Raw genomic sequence first — 12,937 nt, 5'->3', positions numbered from 1 at the left:
CAAGTATGGACACTTCCCTCATAAGGAGAAGAAGTATAGAATGGGCAAGGTAAGGGTGAGGATGGTTTGAAGAGTCAATGTCAATCAGTAAGTCAAAATGTCATATTCATACATTCTGTGACTCTGATAACATTGTAACTACCTCTACATGCTTACTGACAGTGTGTTAGAAATGGGGTTGGCAGTCAGGTTACCCTCTATTCAAGCAAGAACCTTCACTCTAGTCAGGGTAAGCCACACACAATCCAAATTATCCTGTTCCTTAGAAGGCAATGTGTAAAGTATTTGTGCAATAAATCATACAATACCACAATATAGCACCACAAAAATACACCACACAGTGTTTAGAATATATATAATATTTATCAGGCTAATTGTAGGTCAAAACGAATAAAGATGCAATGTGAAATTGTAGAGATATCACTGGAAAGTGATATAAAGTGTCTTAAGTTTTCAAAAAGCAAACAAAGTCTCTTTCAAGCACAAAGTACCTGGTTTGGAGTGGAAAATCTCCGCAAAGGGCCGCAGAAGAAGAGATACGTGGAAAAATGGTGTGTGCGTCGATTTCTTCCCAGTACACACAGACTTGCGTCGTTATTTTTCACGCGGGGAAGTCGGGCATCATTTTCCGGCGCGCGGACAGTCTCTTTCTGTGAGTCGCAGGGATTACCAGATGTCCCGGGTCTGTGCGTGGATTTTCCGGCTTGTTTTCCAGCTGCTCGTCGTTCCGCGGGGCTGTGCGTCAAAGTTTCGCTCTCACGGTAGGCGTCACATCGATTTCCCCTCTGGAAGTCAGGCGGCGTTGTCCTTGCGAGGCCGTGCGTCGAAGTTCCAGTCTCCCTGAAGGCGTCGCGTCGATCAGCGTCGGTGTGCGGCGTTTTTCTTGTCGCGGAACAAGCTGTGCGTCGAATTTTCGGCGCACAAAGAGTCCAAACGAAAAAGAGAAGTCTTTTTGGTCCTGAGACTTCAGGGAACAGGAGGCAAGCTCTATCCAAGCCCTTGGAGAGCACTTTTGCAGCCAGACAAGATTTCAACAAGGCAGCAGGCCAACAGCAAGGCAGCAGTCCTTTGTAGAAAGCAGTCAGGTGAGTCCTTTGAGCAGCCAGGCAGTTCTTCTTGGCAGGATGCAGGTTCTGGTTCAGGTTTCTTCTCCAGCAAGTGTCTTATGAGGTAGGGCAGAGGCCCTGTTTTATACCCAAATGTGCCTTTGAAGTGGGGGAGACTTCAAAGAGTGGCTAAGAAGTGCACCAGGTCTCCTTTCAGTTCAATCCTGTCTGCCAGGGTCCCAGTAGGGGGTGTGGCAGTCCTTTGTGTGAGGGCAGGCCCTCCACCCTCCCAGCCCAGGAAGACCCATTCAAAATGCAGATGTATGCAAGTGAGGCTGAGTACCCTGTGTTTGGGGTGTGTCTGAGTGAATGCACAAGGAGCTGTCAACCAAGCCCAGTCAGATGTGGATTGTAAGGCACAGAAAGATTTAAGTGCAAAGAAATGCTCACTTTCTAAAAGTTGCATTTCTAGAATAGTAATATCAAATCCAACTTCACCAGTCAGCAGGGTTTGGTATTACCATTCGGGCCATATTAAATATGACCTTCCTACTCCTTTCAGATCAGTAGCTACCACTTCAATACTGTATGAGGGCAGCCCCAATGTTAGCCTATGAAGGGAGCAGGCCTCACAGTAGTGCAAAAACGAATTAAGGAGTTTTACACTACCAGGGCATGTAAACTACACAGGTACATGCTCTGCCTTTCACCCACACAGCACCCTGCTCTAGGGGTTACGTAGGGCACACATTAGAGGTGACTTACATGTGGAGAAAGGGGAGGTTTAGGCTTGACAAGTACTTTTAAATGCCAAGTCGGGGTGACAGTGAAACTGCACAGTCAGGCCTTGCAATGGCAGGCTTGGGACAAGGTAAAGGGGCTACTTAAGTGGGTGTCACAACCAGTGCTGCAGGCCCACTAGTACCATTTAATCTACAGGCCCTAGGCACATATAGTGCACATTACTAGGGACTTATAAGTAAATTAAATAGTCCGTTTGGGTAGGATCCAAGGTTACCATGTTTAAAGGGAGAGAGCATATGCAGTTTAGCACTGGTTAGCAGTGGTAAAGTGTGCAGAGTCTAAAAGCCAGCAAAACAGGGTCCAAAAAGTGGAGGGAGGCAGGCAAAAAGTTAGGGGTGACCACCCTAAGGCATGTCAGGTCTAACAATGAGGGTAATAATTTATTATATAAATATTTTTACTACTTTCACAACTTTGTAATCATTTCATGCTTAAGAGTTTTCATCATTGCGTAGGGTGAGTTGAACAGGTGATGTAACTATTCTCTGCAGTGTTACTTTGTTTAAAGCTTATGGACAAGTCAGTATACCTCACACTTGAGTCACTGAAGGACTGTTCACCATTTTTTAGGCACTATGAGTGCTCCTCTTTATGTGAATTGACACACAGTCCAACACAGAGAGTCACCTACTGTTGCCACTTGTGTGTACGAGATGTTGCATGTATAGTAGGGATGGTTCTGTCACTTCTTATTACCCATTCCTGGCTTTGCTGTGACAGAGACTAGTGCCACCATTGCACCATTGTACTAAAAGGTCATTATTGTTAGCTGTTTGGAAATCATGAATGTGGCCCCCTACCTGCCTGGATAACCTCAGTCATCACTGGCATTGCGATCTTGCTAAGTGTGGCACTTCAAGCATGTGACTTTGGCAAACTACTTGCTAAGTTTAAAAAACATAAGTCTCACATTTTCTCTTACCCTGGGTACGTGTAGCTTTGTTTCTGGGCCTGTCCTCTGGTTCATAATAACTCATATGTGATGTCATAGGCGGTTACAGTCACACTCAATGCATGCAATTGCTCTCCGGGGCAGAGGTACAAATTGAACCTATGTATCCTAGTATGCATTTCAACACCATTGTCACCTTTTGACACAGTACCCCAAATACCTATTACTTGTGTTTCATGCATACTGACATCCAAGTTGTTGTACTAAGGTTCTACATTTTTGAGTGGTATAGGTATGATGCTTCTGTTTGGACATCCTGTCTGGAGTTGGGTGTGTTGCTTTGACTTATGTTGCTCCCCTGTTGTCTGCTCCATCTCTCTCTTTTGTGGTGTAGAACGGATTTATTTTTTCAAAGTGTCATTTTTAAGCGTTTTTTGATGCATAATGCAATCCATTGTGACACAAAGGTGATTTGCAGCAGGTAAGCATTGCTTTACGACCCACAAAGCAGCTTAGCTTCACTTTTCTCTGCAGCATCCTTCGCATGGATACGTGATTTCTTTTGACACACTTTGGGACCTTATGGCGCATCCATGGCATTTGAAAATTTTATACTGCAGCTCTGCTTTTTCTGACACATTACTGCCCTGCTGCAGCAATGCGTCAGTTCTCATAAACGAACCCCTGGGTCTGTGTGATATTTGATTTAGCGTAATTACACAATATTTTGGAAAAATTATGTGAACTGCATAAGCAGTATTTGGTGCTATATTTAGTTCAAAATAGGTCCTTGCGTCAGTTTTCATAGCACGTTATGCACTTTTAAGTGTCATCCATACAGCATATTTTGTGTCACATCCCAATCACTCAACATCGACGCTTTTTTCATAGTGCTGCACATTAAGGTGGTTAGTCAGATAGTGCTAGCTACTCATTACATGTTAATTCCGCTGATAGTTTTTTGTTTATTTTTCAATTCCATTTAAACCTCATTGACTGGTAGTCTTCCAGTCATTCTGCCTTAATCATCTGCTGCCTCTGCATTGTATCTGATTAGCTCATCTTAATCAATGGGTCAATCCAGTTCATCATTTTGCATACTTGAACAGTTCGGTTTAATTAATAGTTTGGACTATCATTCTGTCTATAATTTGAAGTATTTAGTAAGTATCTATTTGTCGGGAGTAAATTGGGTTTTCTTTTCTTGCTGTGCCAGCAGGGCTTGACTTGATTGATGCTTTCATTGGTACTTTAAGATTAAAGTAGTTGACACTTGGGGAGAAGGGAAGGATGAGCAACTAAAAAAATCACGCTGTAGCAGAAATATCAGAGAAATTATATGTTTTAGATGAGGGAGTTTGTTTAAAAAAACATCCCCTCGAAGATGACAAGAAAGCCATGCACGCTTGTTTTATTTAGGTGGCATGCCACTCGCTTCCCTCAAGTGTTCTTGACAGTTTACAAACTCCTCTGTTTTTCCTTTTTTTGGGCAAACAAATTTGTATCTTTTTCGAAGGTCACATTTTCATGAAGGCAGTCCCCAATGCACTGTCCAGTCAAACTTCTGTGGAGCGCAAACAATTCCTTCCTTTCGTGATCTCATCGAGGGTAGTCGTGATAATTTGGGAATATTTTGCTGAGCTAATTCACTGTAATCAAGCGTAGGGAAGCTGGTAATCTAGTAATATATGCATTGATTTGCAAAATTCATACTAGGTAACTATAGGTGTAGTAACCAAGGTTTACCATATAGTACATTAGATGGAATCTAAGGATATTGACACATAAATTAATATTAAGGAACTCAAAGGAGATGAGGGGCAGGAGGTATGCTTGACCTCGAGTAGTGTACATAGTTGTAGACGGACATCCTCGTCTTGGTATTTCCTCAAACGTTCTTGTGCTCTCGCCTTCAAACATGGTAAAATCCAGACATTTGGGCTCTTTGAAAGTGTAAACCGGCCCCTTCACACTGATACTATGCTGCAGCGTTGGCCACCAACTTGAAGCTCTGGTGAAACCTGCTCTTTGCACTGCCAGTGATGAGCAGCAATGTAAGATCTGCACTACAGCAACAATAGCCCATGGCTGAAACTTCAGCAATGGCTCTTCGTGCTACAGGATGACCATCCGCAATGCTCTCATGTTCCTGGCAGCGTTTTCCAATGTAAATAGAATTCTTAGCCTGAACTTGTGACTTTTCCCCCGTCTATTAGGACCACATGACCAGGAGTTACAGTGTGTTTTTAAGCTCTCTTTCTACTTAAAAGTTTAAAACTGAATATCTCTGCTTCTACTTCTTGGATGTTTGTCCATCTGGTGTCGTTTCATTTAATGACATTTACTGTTTTTCTGAATTGATTTGAGATTTTACTTCAGTTGTGCTTTCACTGATTTACTGTATGGAGTGCTGCATAAATACTTTTTACACATTGCCTTAATCCTGTCTGTTTTTGTCTCAAGCTACCGGAGAGCTATGCACAGGTTAATTTAATGACTTTAGTGGCTCACCCTGGTAAGGACTGTGGTTGTTGCCTGAGTGAGACTTCCACCCCTCTTAACCAATACTCATATAGTTGTCCAGATGTTTTCTACTCTTATGCAAGAGATCTGTTCCGCCCTGTGAGATGGGTGGCAGGAGAAACATTCTAGGGAGACCGCTGCCTAAAACATACTGAACATTCTTCCTTTGAGGCCACTTGCCCTGTGCTAACCCTGTAAATCCTACATTATCTAGCAAGAGTTCAACTTGTTGGTGACCCTCTGCTTGTGAAAGGGAGGTTAGAGTGATTTTTTGCCCTCTCTGAGTGTCTGAACTTCTCAGAAGTATGCATGGTTGTCAATGTCTAAACTATGGTTGGGGGAAGCTCTGCTCCCCTGGTGGAGCTAATTGACTTTTTGGCACTCCGCGCTTTGCTTGGAGCGTGGAGTTTGCCTCAAAACTCCGCTAGCCCTGCCAGCACAGGGGAGCTCACCATGTGGGCACTGCAGCTCAGTTATCAGCCACACAGCGTTAGCGCAGTCTATACTTGCATTGTGTAGCCCATTACTGGGCTGCAGCTCTCAGCCCAGCACAGCAGCATGGAGCTGCTGCTGGCACCAGCTCTGTCCCAGATCCAGCGGGGAGGGGGGCAGAGAGAGGCAGGGCGCATCTGAAAATGAGAACCCAGGTGAGTCCTCATTTTTTTTTTTTCATTGTGCACACTTGTGTACAAGAGGTTTTAAACGGCAGCTTTTGCTGCCTACGGCCCTAGCTTAAATTCAGGCAAGGGCCGTAGGCAGCAAAAGCTGCTGTTTCAGGCCTCTTCTGCACTGGCCTACCCAGGCCTCTTATGCATCAGCCTGCCCCATGAGGTAGGTCATTTGCGACCCTATTGCGAATCACAAACAGTGTCATTGACACTGTTGTACATCCGGTTTTGTGATTCGCAAATTGCGAGTCGCTAAGACTCAGAGTTTGCGAGTCGCAAAACCGGAACTTCGTACATATGGTCCAATGCTACATCGCACTGCGAGTCACAATTAGGAAGGGAGCGCCCCTTCCTAATTGGACACACAAGCCTATTTTGCGAATCGGCAACTAGATTACTGAATCATAAAATAGAGTCTGTACATACCAAAATGTTTTTTTCTGTGAATCGGGCCATTTGCGACAGGAAAAATTAAATGGTACGTACATGTGCCCCTAGATCCATCCTTTGTGCAATAGTGCAGGCATCTTACCCTTTGAGAGCTCTCTTATGCAAGTGTAAACTATGTCATCTGAAATATAAAGTAATCTATTTATTTGGAACAGGCCACAGCATAGTCTGCAGGTAGCACAGAAAATGGAAACCACAACATAACATGTTCATTTCCTCACACATTATTGTGGCCATTTATCTGCCAGACTGCGCTTTGTTAAAGAGGACATTACGCCGTGCTTTATATCACACTGGTTTAGAGTGACATGCAGGTTGAATATGATTAGAGGGGTGCACACAACACGTCCGCACTGGATTCAAGCCCAGCATGGGAAAGCCATGTTTTGTGTGTGCAGCTGTAAGGAACCAATTACACATGGCCTTGAACTGGATTGAGTTCAAAGATGTATTTTGCTTTACTATTGTTATTTTTGATTTGTAAAGCATATGAATTTCTATGGGATTTCATGGTGATGTGTGGAGTTGATGTCAAAGAATGTGCAGCTAAGGTTCTACAGATGGTGACTGGAAAAATGACGTGTTTTCATTTGTTGAAAATGTAGATGAAATGAGTTGTCCCTAAGAAATTATTGCATTTTGTTGGACCTCGCCCTTTCTATAAGGTCATTCCCCAAACATTTTGCCTTCTCCTCCTAATTTTTCTGACCCTTTTTGGCTGACGTTATGACTCTGGGCACTTTGCCACTGCAAAGCAGTTCTGCAGTGCATGTGCTATCCCCTGTAAACTTGGTATGTTTGGCTTATACCTAATTTGCATATCTAATTTACCTGTAAGTCCCTTGTACAGTGGTATCTCTATACCCAGGGCCTGTAAATTAAATGCTACTAGTGGGCCTGCAGCGCTGCTTGTGTCAGCCACTGAATTAGCCTTTCAAACCTGTGTCAGGCCTGCTAGCACAGGACCTGCGTGCGCAGTTTGCTGCCACAGGGACCAGGGACCTGGCATCTAAATTTTCTTACTAGGCCCAGAAGTCCCCTTTTATGACATGTAAGTCACCCCTAAGGTAGGCCCTAGCTAGCCCTATGGGATATGTATGGAGAAGACCGGACATGTGCCTAGTAGCGTGGCCTGTCCTAGTAGTGACAAACAGCCTATTCGGTTTTTCACTGTTGTGAGTGCTGCCTTTATGTAGGATTGCATTAGAAATGTTCTGCCTTATGTCTAGGGGGTATTGTCTGATTTATGAGGGGTAGCGTAGGCATGTTTGGTATGGTTGTAATGGTAGTGAGTAATGCTGCTTACTGGTGTAGGTGGATTTTTTGTTATCATTACAGAAATGCCACTTCTAGAAAGTGAGCATTTCTCTGTGCTCATGACTCTGGTGTTTTGCAGCTTAACTCCAATCCACGTCTGGCCAGAGTGACATTTGGGCTTTGTGCATACGTTTCAGACAGCCTTTACACAGGGAGGGTGGAGGTGTCTCAGAGGTGTATCTGCATACTGAATAGTCTTCCTGGGTTGAGAGAAGGGGGAGGCGGTGCACACATGCATTTGTAAAGGCTGTGCCCTGGCCTCACACAAAAGGGTCATTAATCCCCAACTAATGTTTGGCGCCTATGCTGGAGGACAGAGAGGACACTTCCAGAACCAGTTGTAGCTGGTTGAAACCCCCTCTCCTCTTGACTGGAAATGCTTTGCAAAACTGAGTATAAGTACAGGGGATTTTTCCCCATAAAGGGTGTGACACTTTGGAACTTAACTTACCTGTAAGTGGACACAGAATGCTGCTGGAAGGACTCACCAGGGATCACCATGGACTGCTGCTGCTGTGCGACCTGTGACCCACAGGAGGAACTGCCACTGTCTGTATCCACTTTGTGCTGGCCTGTTGCTGGGCCCTACCGCCCTGTGCTTCATCTTGTGTCCCCCAGAGGCTGGGTAGTGTGGCCACTGCTCTCTGCAACCTTGGACTTGTTTGCAGCGCTTGGAGAATGCTTCACTTGTCCAGCCTAGTGCCTTGTGAGCACCTTCTAACCTTTGTGCACGTGAGGAGCACTCTTCATTTTCTTCTGGGAAAGCTCCTGGCAAGCGCTTTTTGTCATATTTACGTGAGTGCCTTCAGAGCTCTGCTGCGGCACGATCCTCACCACCACGACCCGGACAGTTATTATTCCTGCAGCACAGTCGAAGCGTGCTGTATTCTGTGCCCCTGGAGCACAAGGAAGCGGAGGCCAGAACCACTGTACTCCTATCCGTGCCCCAGGAGGACGGCGCACAGTAAGGAGTGCCCCCGGGGCTCCCGCCAGCATCTGCTGTTGTGCCCCATCCCATCGGCAGGAACATGCAGAGAAAACACGGGCTGCTCACCAAGGTGTCCTGAGCCAAAGATAGCAGCCATCCGGAGTGGCTGCCGTGCAACCTGAACCTATGGTCTGCTGCGCCGCCTTGAGTAAGAGATGTGTGGGGTAGAGGCTGGTGGCCAGACCACGAGGATGTGGATCATGGCGGCCAACCTCCCAATCCTTTTCTTTTCATTTGAACAGAGCACGGAGCTCCCGAGGGAAAGGAGATCGCCAAAAAGAGCAGCCGCTGAGCAAGTACACGAGAGGCTGCTGAAGTGGGCTTTTACCTGGGGAGGACCCCAGGGTGGGTCCCTCGCGGGGGGTGAGAGTCCGACCCCTCTATTTCCCTGTTGTCTGGCATGGAGAATCTACCCCAGCCCCAGTAATGGTTGTACCCTAACCGAGGCATACCTGCTGAGGAATTTTGCCATGCTCTTTGGATGCCTTTCCCTGTGACTTCTGGATATTCCTTATAGGGGCATTCATGATGATTTTATGTCCTGTATATATTGTGGTAATGGGTTCCAGTGGCCCCGGCATTTATTCTAATAGCAGTTCATGACATGCCATATATAATAGTATTCCTTTTATGGACATTTATGATGTGTTTATGACACATGCCTTTCTTTAATAATGTGATTCCTGACTACTGCTTATGTTGCAGAATAATAGGTAACCAGTGTGTTATGTGCGATTATTGCTGGTTTCTGCAGAGTAAGTATTGCGTAATGTTCTGACAACTGCTAAGGTAGCAGGGTTTACTGACATGTTATGTTTGGTCTAATTATGTTTTGTGCAATACAGTTCATTTTTACATAACTTGGTGTTGTGTTCATTTGTGGTGTATTTATTGCATCACTTGTGTTGTGTGTGTTGTGCAAACGCTTTACACATTGCCTCCGGGTTAGGCCTGATGACTCGTGCCAAACTACCAAGGGGGTGAGCAGGGGTTATCTTGGATGTGTAACTCCCTTGCCCTGACTAGAGTAGGTGGGTTCTGCATGGCTTTGATACATAACCTAGCCAACTAGAAACCCCATTTCTAACACATTTGTTCCAGACATGGGCAGCTAAAAGAGCTAGAAGAGAACCAAGAAGTGTCTTTATGTTTTAGAAAATGAGGGGAAGTTTTATAAAATTGTTTTTGAACTAACCTCAAGCTCTCAGTGTGATTCTGGGTGGGACGGAGATCAGGTATCAAGTGTTGATTGCAGAAGGTGGCAGATTAATGCTACAGACAGTGTCATTTACCTGGCCTATGATGTTATGTATCACCTGCATCATCTCCAAAACAATGCACCTGCCACTAGTATACATAATCCTCTGCGTGGAGACTGTATCTGCCTGTTGCCATATCTTCTAGGACTAAAGACTTTCCATAAACCTTTCCATGCAGGGAATCTTCTGCTCTGCTCTGACTGGCGGGGCCTTTTCAACTAGACATATGCCCAAAATATGCTTGCATGGCTCAAATGCATGAACTCTGCTTTGTATGATGGGACTTCTCACCAGTTTCTTAGGGACAGACTATTGTGAACCTGGTCACTGTTAGTGTTTCTAGAACATTCAGCAGAGTGCTGCTCATTTCCTCTTCGCTAGGATCAAGACTCAGAAGCTTTGATGACATAACATGTTGCTAACACTGCCTGCATGAAAGCCCCAGCCACCCTAAGGAGTGCACAGACACATAAACAGTACCTTGACACAGATCAAATAGTGGTCATGAAACTATCTATTACAGTTGCAGATAAGTTGAGTGGTGTCGGCCTGGTAGACATCCTCACGTTTCTTATTTTTGTTTTTCAGTTGATGCTGCTGCTTTTGAGTAGATGACCAGGCACACAGTTGGCTTGCCAGCTATCAGAAATAGCAAGGTTAGTGTAGTATAAAATAGGGGCCTCATTTACAAGACCCGTGGCGCAGGGCTATCACTGTGTCCAAGTGAATAACTAAAATGGACCCACAACACGTTATAGACATTCAGCAATTTTTCAAATTCCTCCACCTCGGATTGTTTGCTAACTTGACTCTGAAATTTTGACTATTGTTGAATCCACTACTTAGGTTGGTTGTATTTCCATTTAGAGGTCACATGAGCGGCATACTAGGTCGGGCTATTCTCCTTGGATCAGAACCACAGTTGAACCGTGTAAGTTTGGTCCCTGTCTGCTATAGCACAATGTGCAAACAAAAACTATGGTCTGGAAGACGGCTAATAGTAATTAGATGTGGGTATGGTTAATGCAAACATCCCACCCAGTACTTCTTTGCTTCTCTCAGTAAAATACCCTAGTTCAAGAGGCATGTTCAGACCTGGATTCTGTAGATCCTGTGCCATAGGAATCCTGCAACGATTGCCTGATGAGGCTGAGTATGGCCGAAACCTGTCTGGGCTTGCCTCAGTACCTAATTCAAAGGAGGTATATTCTAGCATTGGGGTGGAATGTTCCCAGCTAGTAAACAAAAAATGAATTTAAATTTGATGTACAGAAAGGTAAATTCATTGGTACTGCTGTCGGGCACAAAGTACTAGATGCCTGCCATTTCTAGTGCTGGACTGTTCTCTGTTAATGAAAAAAACAATGGACTTGAATGTGGGCCCGAGTACTTGGGATTATTTCACTAAAAAAATATAGATTACGTGCAATAATTTTTTCACACCCAGTCTTTAAAAAAATGAAATTCACCAGTTGTGGTCAGGTAAACTGATCAGAATTCAGGAAAGAGTTATCTACTGGTTTTATTCTTAAATGCAACCTCATTCATTAAATAAGTTCTCAACATTATTGGTATCTACCCTTATGACATCTCAAAGGAAATATACATTTATGGAGCCATATTTTGCATTGAATGCATATTTTTTTTATTTTTCTATAACATTTGACCCCATTGACAGATCTGTATGAAATGTGTCAGTAGCTCGTAGTCATCTATGTTCTGGCATGACAATTTGTGTGCCGATCTGAAAAGAGAAAAAAAGTTTATCTCTTCTAGAAAATGTTGTTAGCACCACACAAAATATGCTGTATGGAGTTATGCCAAACTTGGCATGAAAGTAGAACTTTAATGAAAGCATAGTTTCTGAGTTATGTAAACTTATTCAATAGTTTTGGAGATTTAAGTTGCCAGGTAGGATTGAAAGGTTAACACTGTTTTATCTCTGCTGTTTGCATTCAAAGAAAATCTTAAATCCTGTCAAACACATGAGCACTTTTATTACGTGCTTGGCTGAATAAAGGGGTTCATGTTTTTTCTGCCATCCTGAAATGTGTTTTTCTTCTTAAAAAAAAGACGAAAAACAACTCAACAGTTATGGGGAACACCACCAGTGTTAGGGCACCAGATGCTTGAAAATGTGACTCCCGGCAGGAAAAAGAGTTTGCTGTGATAATTTTGTGAAGTTTTTAAAAATTGTGAGTTTGCAGCTGCCTATTTGTGAGCGCCTAAAAAATACACCATTTTGTGCTGAAACTACAATTTTCATAAAAAACACACATTTTTACTTAAAAAGTAATAAAGGAGAAATAAGGGAAAACTTCTCACTTAAAATAAATAGGATGAAACTGCCCTGTGCACATCCAAATGGATGTGTGCAGCAAAAGATAGTTGACTGCATTGACAACTAGCAGCGGGTTAACACATCATGATGTGTTAGGTTAGTTGCAGGGCCTGTCCTTAGACAAGGCCCTTTGACAACCCCCATAGCACACATCTGTAGGCAGCAAAAAGTGCAAGTTGTGCACACATTGCATATTGGAAGGTGGGGCTGACCAAAAGCCAGGCCTTGTGGCCAACCCCTGCTATGTACATCTGAAAGCTATGCAGTGCAGGGTTTACAGCCAGAGGTGCCAATTGACCCAGGTCCACTATGAATAGCCACAGGCCAGGTGCTGTCAGGTTTGCCGTTTCATTGTTTGGGTTCCTGGGTCTCACAAAAGGGCTATCTTTCTAGCTAGAAATGCAGACCATGTGGCAAAACTCACAATACGGCAATGGATGGAATGTTTGGATTAATCTCAGCCATTTGCAATCACTTGGGACTGCATTCCAGTCTGTTTGCCACTCTAAACAAAGTCCCACCTTATGCAAGTGAGTACCAGCACTGCTCCTCATGGGCATAGCTCATACCGAACTGCCAGATAAGGCCTCCTCCAGAAGGAACTACAAGCAACCCAAACCGGTAGCCAACAGTATGACCAGCATACTGA

This window comes from Pleurodeles waltl, chromosome 6 (assembly GCF_031143425.1).
Source record: "Pleurodeles waltl isolate 20211129_DDA chromosome 6, aPleWal1.hap1.20221129, whole genome shotgun sequence".
In the NCBI taxonomy this organism is placed as follows: Eukaryota; Metazoa; Chordata; class Amphibia; order Caudata; family Salamandridae; genus Pleurodeles; species Pleurodeles waltl.
Note: the sequence above shows the minus strand (reverse complement) of the source record.